At 39.5% G+C, this 7,105-nt stretch overlaps 1 pseudogene; it reads left to right on the top strand.

Moving 5' to 3' along the window:
* The first annotated feature begins 1,295 nt into the window (after positions 1-1,295).
* LOC100070191 (3-ketoacyl-CoA thiolase, mitochondrial pseudogene) lies at positions 1,296-2,918 on the top strand (annotated as a pseudogene).
* Positions 2,919-7,105: the final 4,187 nt, after the last annotated feature.

The following is a 7,105-nucleotide window of genomic DNA, read 5'->3' as shown; positions in this document are numbered from 1 at the left end:
GTGGAACTGAAAGCTGCAAAGATTGACTAGGAGGCCTGAACCCATCTCTCTAGCCTCTAATCTCAGTTTACTTCTGCCAAATGCCATTAGACAGCAGTCATATCTGTTTTGACTGACAGCATAGCTAATAAGAAGGATCAGTGTCAATATATCATTGGTGTATGTGGGGGAAAAATGTACATATATATAATAGATAAACATTATTGTCTAAAAATTTAGTTTCTACAAGTACATATTTTTTAAAAGATTAGTTATAAACACATTTTAGCTAACTAAATGGACCTGCTCTTGAGAATTCTGCTTCTTAATTTCCCAAACTACTTTGCAGTAGTGTCTTAAGTAAGGATAGGATATATATATGGGGAAAAAAACCCCGAAAAACAGCTATCTAACGAATAGGCATTAAGATTTATGGTGTAAGGCCTTAAAAATTCCTTAAAATCGTTATAAACTCTTGCAGATAATATATAAAAGCCTTATTAATTAAGTGGACTGTGTCTTCATTTACTGAACATACAGAAGCTCTCAATATATCTTCACATAAATAATCTTTGAGATTAACTGAAGGTTTCAATTCCCTTTTGAAAATGTACCAACTGGACTACCATGGCTCTCTCTCTTCTGCTGCACTCCCTCCGCACTTCTTCCTTCACTTAATGAAACCATTGCTGGGAATTGTAGATGAGGCCCCACGATGTCTTTCACGTAAAAAGGTGGAACACACATCAGCAAACTAAGTCTCAAAGAGAAGGCTTTGCCCTTATGTCATAAGGTTCCTGCCCTTATGTCATAAGGTTCCTGCATGTTTAGCTTAAAATTAAGTTTTTAAGGTATGTGTAATTTTTTTTGGTTTGTTTATGGTTCCTGCTTTAATCTGCTTTTTCAATTAACTAAGCAAATAATTATCCTGATCAAGTAAGAGAAGATGGCTCATGCTATAGAAGTATTATGAGTTCATAAAATATACAACTTTTTTAATACGACAGTGATGGCACTGAAAATTGTAGTTTGATCTCAGGATGTTTTAAACATGTGTCTTCAGTTCCTCTAATTCAGAATTCTTCTAACTTGGAAACTAAATACAGAGAAAAATCTCAAGTGCAAATAATAAGAGGGCAGGAGAGACTGACCTTATATTTGCCAAGTTTTTAGAGGCATATTAAAACCTCTGCCTACAACTGGCCATTGCTTCAAATGTTACTATCCCCTCCAGAAATTGATTAACAAAAATTCTACTATTAAAGACTAATTCCATAGTTTTGCAAGTCTTTCTGTTACGAAGGAAGAGTAAACAAATGAGAACAAATCAGGTTGGTGAACAAATGGAAGTGCTGGGACAGCGTCGTGCCCAGAAGAGTGTGGATGCTCCACACACCACCTCCCCCTGCCTGGCCCTATGCACCTCTTCCAGTTGTCTGTTCTTGAGTTGTACCCTTTTTAATAAACTGGCAAATAGTTCTTCAGACGCTGCATACTTGGCAAGGCATGTTGGTTTGCATGTGGGAGTCCCAAGAAACCTCAGCGCTCACTCTTAATAGGCTTTGTGGTTCTGGTTTCTAGTCCATAGTGAATGGATGTCAGGAAATTTGTGTTAAAAATGCTGAAGTCATCTTGTGTGGAGCAGAAAGTTTGAGCCAGGCTCCCTGCTGAGCCAGAAACTAGTGTGTTAGAACCATGTTTGGATCAGATCTCAAGCTGGAAGATTCTTCGGGAGCAGCGTTAGCAGATTCCCAACTCACCATGGGAATTACTGCAGAGAATTTTGCAAAACATAAAATAAGCAGACAAGGATGTAATGAATACACCCTGTGGTCACAGCAGAGGCTGAAAGCTGCTAATGATGCTGGTTACTTCAATAATAAGATGGTACCAATCAAAGTGAAGACAAGGAAAGGAAAACAGCCAATGCAAGTAGGTGAGCATGCTTGTCCCTGAGCAAGCCTGGAGCAGTTAAATAAACTTTGGCCAATATTCAAGATAAAAGGGACTGCCACTGCAAGGAGTATATTGGGAGCATCTGATGCTTTCATAGCTAGTGAAGATGCTGGTAAAAAACGTAACTTCACACCACTGACAAGAATTGTGGGCTATTTTGTATCTGAATGTGATCCTTCTATGATGGATATCTGTCTTGTCCCTGCTATCAATGGAGCACTATAGAAAATAAGACTGAGTTTTCTTCTTGTTCTTTCTTTCTTTTTTTTTTTTTTTTGCTGAATAAGATTTGCCTGGAGCTAACATCTGTTCTGCCAGTCTTCCTCTACTTTGTATGTTGGTCACTGCCACAGTATGGCCACCAACAAGTGGTGTAGATATGTGCCCAGGAAGCAAACCCGGGCTGCTGAAGTGGAGGACGTCAAGCTTAACCACTAGGCCATGGGGCTGGCCCCAAGACTGAATCTTAAGGAAGTGGATATGGTAGAGGCAAATGAAGCTTTTGCTCTCCAGTACTTGGCAGTTGAGAAGAGCTGGATCTCGACCCAAGTAAATCCAATGTGAATGAAAAGCCATTGCTTCGGATCAGCCATTGGGAAGATCTGGATCAAGAATTACTGCACATCTGGTTCATGAATTAAGGTGTCGAGATGGAAAACAAGTTGTTGCATCAGCTTGCATTGGAGGTGACCAAGGTATCACACTCATCATTCAGAGCACAGGATGAGGACAGCAAAGAGCCTACTATGGCCCACTGTTATTTTTCTTGGCCAGGCCACCGTAAAACAGCTGACCTTCAGAGCAGCTGTCAAAACTGGCCATGCTCTGCCACGGAAACAGTGATTAAGTTTGATCAAGGGGTGGTGAAGTAAAGATGTATTTATCATGAAAAAGAGCTTGGGCCAGAAATAAGTTCTCTCAAATTTGCACCAGTCAAATATGTTGTGTTTCTGAACTAAAATTTAATCATAGAAGGCCTTAAAAGAAATCATACCCTTCCTAATAACCACCACACATGCTTTAGATAATGATTACAAGGAAATTGAATAAATGTTGCCTTAATTTCTAAAAATAAATAAATGAATGCATCAATGAATAAGTACGTCATAAGGAATTCTCAAAATTTCTTATGATTTTCTTTTTACATTTTATACTTTACTATGTAGCATTCTGTTAACATTCTTCAATAGAAATAAGTGAGAGAGAGCAAGCCCCTGACATAAGGGACCTGGCCTGATGCTCTCAGCTAGGCCTTGGTGTCACCACAGGCTGGCCTGGCACGCATAGCTAGGTCTTTGGGTCTCCTGTTGAACAGAAAATTTTTCACAGAGCCTCAAAATCAGATAAGACCATTCTGTGACCATGTTGGATAAAGACAAAAACACGACCACTCCATAATCATGCATGAGCATAGGTAAAGTATTGAGAAGCCACAACATACTGAATATAATCCTTTCCTGGCTAATATCAGCAACTGCTGTTTCTTGAATAGTTATGCATTAGCCCCACTCTAGTGTACTCTTCCCATAGATAAGATGATTTGAGATACCCAATCGTAGAATTGCTCCTATTCCTGATAGTAAACAATTCAGGGCAAAGTCCTTCTTCCTTAAACCACCCCAACCTCCCCAATGTAGTGGGCATCATCCAATCTCTTGAGGGTCCAAATAGAACAAAAAAGCAGAGGAGGATAAATTCACTGTTTTTCTGTTTGAGCTGAGACATCTTTTCCTGCCCTCAGGCATCAGGCATTCCTGGTTCTCAGGCCTTTGGACTTTGACTAAATGACACCACTGTCTTTCTTGGGTCTCCAGCTTGCAAACGGCAGATTGTAGGACTTCTTGGCCTCAAAAATTGTGTGACCCAATTCTTATATAAATTTCCCTCTCTCTTTCTATGTAGGTGTATGTATGTATCTATATATATATCTATATCTCCTTTTGGTTCTGTTTCTCTGGAGAACCCCGACTAATATACCCTCTTACCAAGGCACTCCACATTTCTCCATGTGTATGGCTTTTCTTACTGCAAACAAGAATAAACCCAGTTGTGTTCTTGCTGGTCCTTGGCTATAGGGCTCTAACACAAGCAACAGAAAATAGATTCCAAGTGTTTAAAGACTTGATTAGAATGGGGAGATGTATTACCTGAATCCTAGAGGAATGCTATTTGGGGAGATGGAAATAGTGGGCAGCAGAGGTCAAATTTCTCTGCTCTAGAATTTTACATAGCACCATGCTAAGAGTATTGTGACTTATTGATTAAATTATCCAATTCAATAAAAGTACGCTGAATAGATGCAGGAACGCTGCTTCTGTATGCTGTTTAAATTACAATTAAGTTTCCAGCTGGAGATCTCCAACACATAGTAGAACCCTCACAGGGATGGTATTTGCCTTGCTCTATTTTGGGTTTTTTTAGCAACATCACCTTATAGCAACAGCTGTTCTGAGTGCTGGGACTGGTATGGATTTTTCTTCTACTGCTGGCAAGTTGAAAAGCTGTAAAATATTTTCAGTTCATTCCAGGTTCAGGTATCCCCAGGAGCAGTTGTCTTCATGCAATCAGAAGGGAAGGCACGAAGATTATAAAACAGAGTTTCAGAAACTAAATGCAAACTGCTGTTGGTTGAAAACTCCAACTGGGGCTTTATTGCTGAACACCAGACATTAGAAGTTCAGGAGCTAAATTAGCCAGAGTAAACATCCCGAGGTGCTAAACTAGTGCCAGCTCATGGAGCTACCCAGAAGATACACATGGGTTGGCGGTGGGGCTGAGGAAAGACTAAAAGAAATATGGATAAACTCAGTATCTGTTTCTATATTGAAGGATATGATTTGAAAAAAAATCAGAAAAATTAAGTCAGTTATAAAGATGTAGAATGGAATTTTTGGAAGGTTTTTGCTTTTGATTAGAATATAAATAGCTATATTAGGATTATATATTATATATTTAACTTGAGTGCTAAGAACTTCATGAAAATCATTGTTAAGATAATTAATTTAATAATCATACATGGAAAATCCAGATCTTCCATGGCATTATTTATTAAAATGAGCACAAATTGATACATATTTACCCCTCTCCTTTTTTCTTTCTCTTTACTTACTTTTTTCTTCTTCCTAAATCTCCAATTTAAAAAATTTTTACGTTATAATATACAGACCAAAACTTGCAAAAATCACAGTTTTCCACTTGCTGTTTGAACTAACCAATACAACCAGCACTCAGATCTGCCGGGGTCCAGCCCCAGCTGAGTCCAGGGTCTCCCGATGGGATGGACGGAGTCGGCGAGAGAGAGAGACGCAGTGAGACAAGGAGTGAGGTTTCCAAGTCTATTTAATATGAGCATCTGTTTTTTTTTATAAAGGGTCCAGGTTACATAAGGTTCAATCAGGTGATATTATCTCAGCAGCTAATCTTTAGCACTTAGACATTATCTAGACATCGCATGTCCGGCAAGCAATATATTTTTTATGGGGTAAGTAACAAGTGGTTTCAAAGGTGCAGGGTATGGTATACAAAGGAAAGTATAAGATGTCCTGCAAACAACCGAATATACATGTCAAATACAGCTGGCATAACTATTAATAAAGTGAACTTTAAAGGTTGGACTTGTTTGCTTGTCTTTCAAAGGTCAGGAACGTGTTTGGCAGTAAGGTTTGCATCGCCCCCCTTCTTTCCACCAATTCCACCATGGGCCTTCTGTGGCCTTATGTGCCCTTTCTGGGTCTCTGCAATACATCCTACACAGATGTTTCATTGTATATGAGTTCCATGTTCTAGGATCTCCCCACCGTGCATTCATACTATCCCAATATGTTGTATCCTCAGGTGTAATTCTTCTGTTTCCTTTCCACTTATGGGGGACCCAATCTTCATCATAGTCCCAATTAACTCTGACCAAAGTTTCATGATGTTTTCACATCAAGTCCTCTGGACTTACAGTAGGTCTATGCCTCTTCTTATGAGGGCCCCTATATGTACCTGGCTGCCATCTGTGTCTTCCTACAGTTAAGGGGAGCTTATACCATTTTCCTCCTATAAAAATTTCCTGATTTGGCCAGGTTCCTATTACGGGATGGCCACCAATGTTCGTCTGACCTACTTTATGAGGGGAGGAAGGAGGAAGCTGACCAGCAGAACTTCTCATCACTCCCCAGCAATTCCAGAAAAGGAAAAGTAGATGCAAGAGCATAGTGCATATAGATATTGTGCGCTTTCCCTAATTTCCCTTGAGAAGCGCCTTGCACATTCTCACTCCACTGCCAGACCTTGTCACACTGCAGTGGTACCTAAGCCTGGAGACCGGCTCCCGGAATAGATCAAAAGATAGAACATTGTCGTGCCACAGCTCCCCTTTTAGTGATTTTAAATATCTGCAATCCAATTACATTTTTCTTTGGAGAAATGGCACCCTCTGCTAAACCAAGATGGATAACTGTAACTAATATTATTAATTTGTGGTAGTAGTGTTGTATGTAACACCTCTGTTCACTGCTCATATTTGAATATAAGGCTTATAACTGAAATTTCAAGCATCTGAATGTTAATGTTTTAAAAACTGTTTTGATTCCCCCCCCCAAATTATAGGCAATAATAGTGAGTTTGAACCTCATCCAACATGCAATGGAAAACCACTAAAGAAATTTCTGTGATGGAAGGACATCAGTACACTTTTTTTTAAAGAAAAACACGACTTTCAGGAATGTTGATGATGAATTTATGAATTAGTAAGAAGCAAGTCAGGTTAGAGACCACAAAAGCAATTTAGAAAGTAAAGAATTAATTCACTAGATAAATTATAAAAGTTTGAACTAAAGATGTCCTAGTCAGGTTGTAGGTAAGGGAAAGTATGTAGCCATAAATGAAAAGAAGAATAATCATGTCCGAGTGATCAATTTAATGAGGGAGTTTTGGGAGACAAAAGAGTTTTAGTCTCGGGGCTGGCCCTGTGGCCCAGCAGTTAAGTTTGTGTGTTCCACTTCAGTGGCCTGGGTTTCGCCAGTTCAGATCCTGAGCATGGACCTATACATTGCTCAACAGCCCATGCTTGGGCAGCGTCCCACATAGAACTAAAATGACCTACAACTGGGATATGCAACTATGTACTGGGGCTTTGGGGAGAAAAAAAAAAGCGGAAGATTGGCAACAGATGTTAGCTCAGGGC

The sequence above is a fragment of the Equus caballus genome, chromosome 18, assembly GCF_041296265.1.
Source record: "Equus caballus isolate H_3958 breed thoroughbred chromosome 18, TB-T2T, whole genome shotgun sequence".
Lineage (NCBI taxonomy): Eukaryota > Metazoa > Chordata > Mammalia > Perissodactyla > Equidae > Equus > Equus caballus.
The sequence above is the reverse complement of the archived record's forward strand: the minus strand, read 5'-3'. Positions and strand labels throughout refer to the sequence as shown.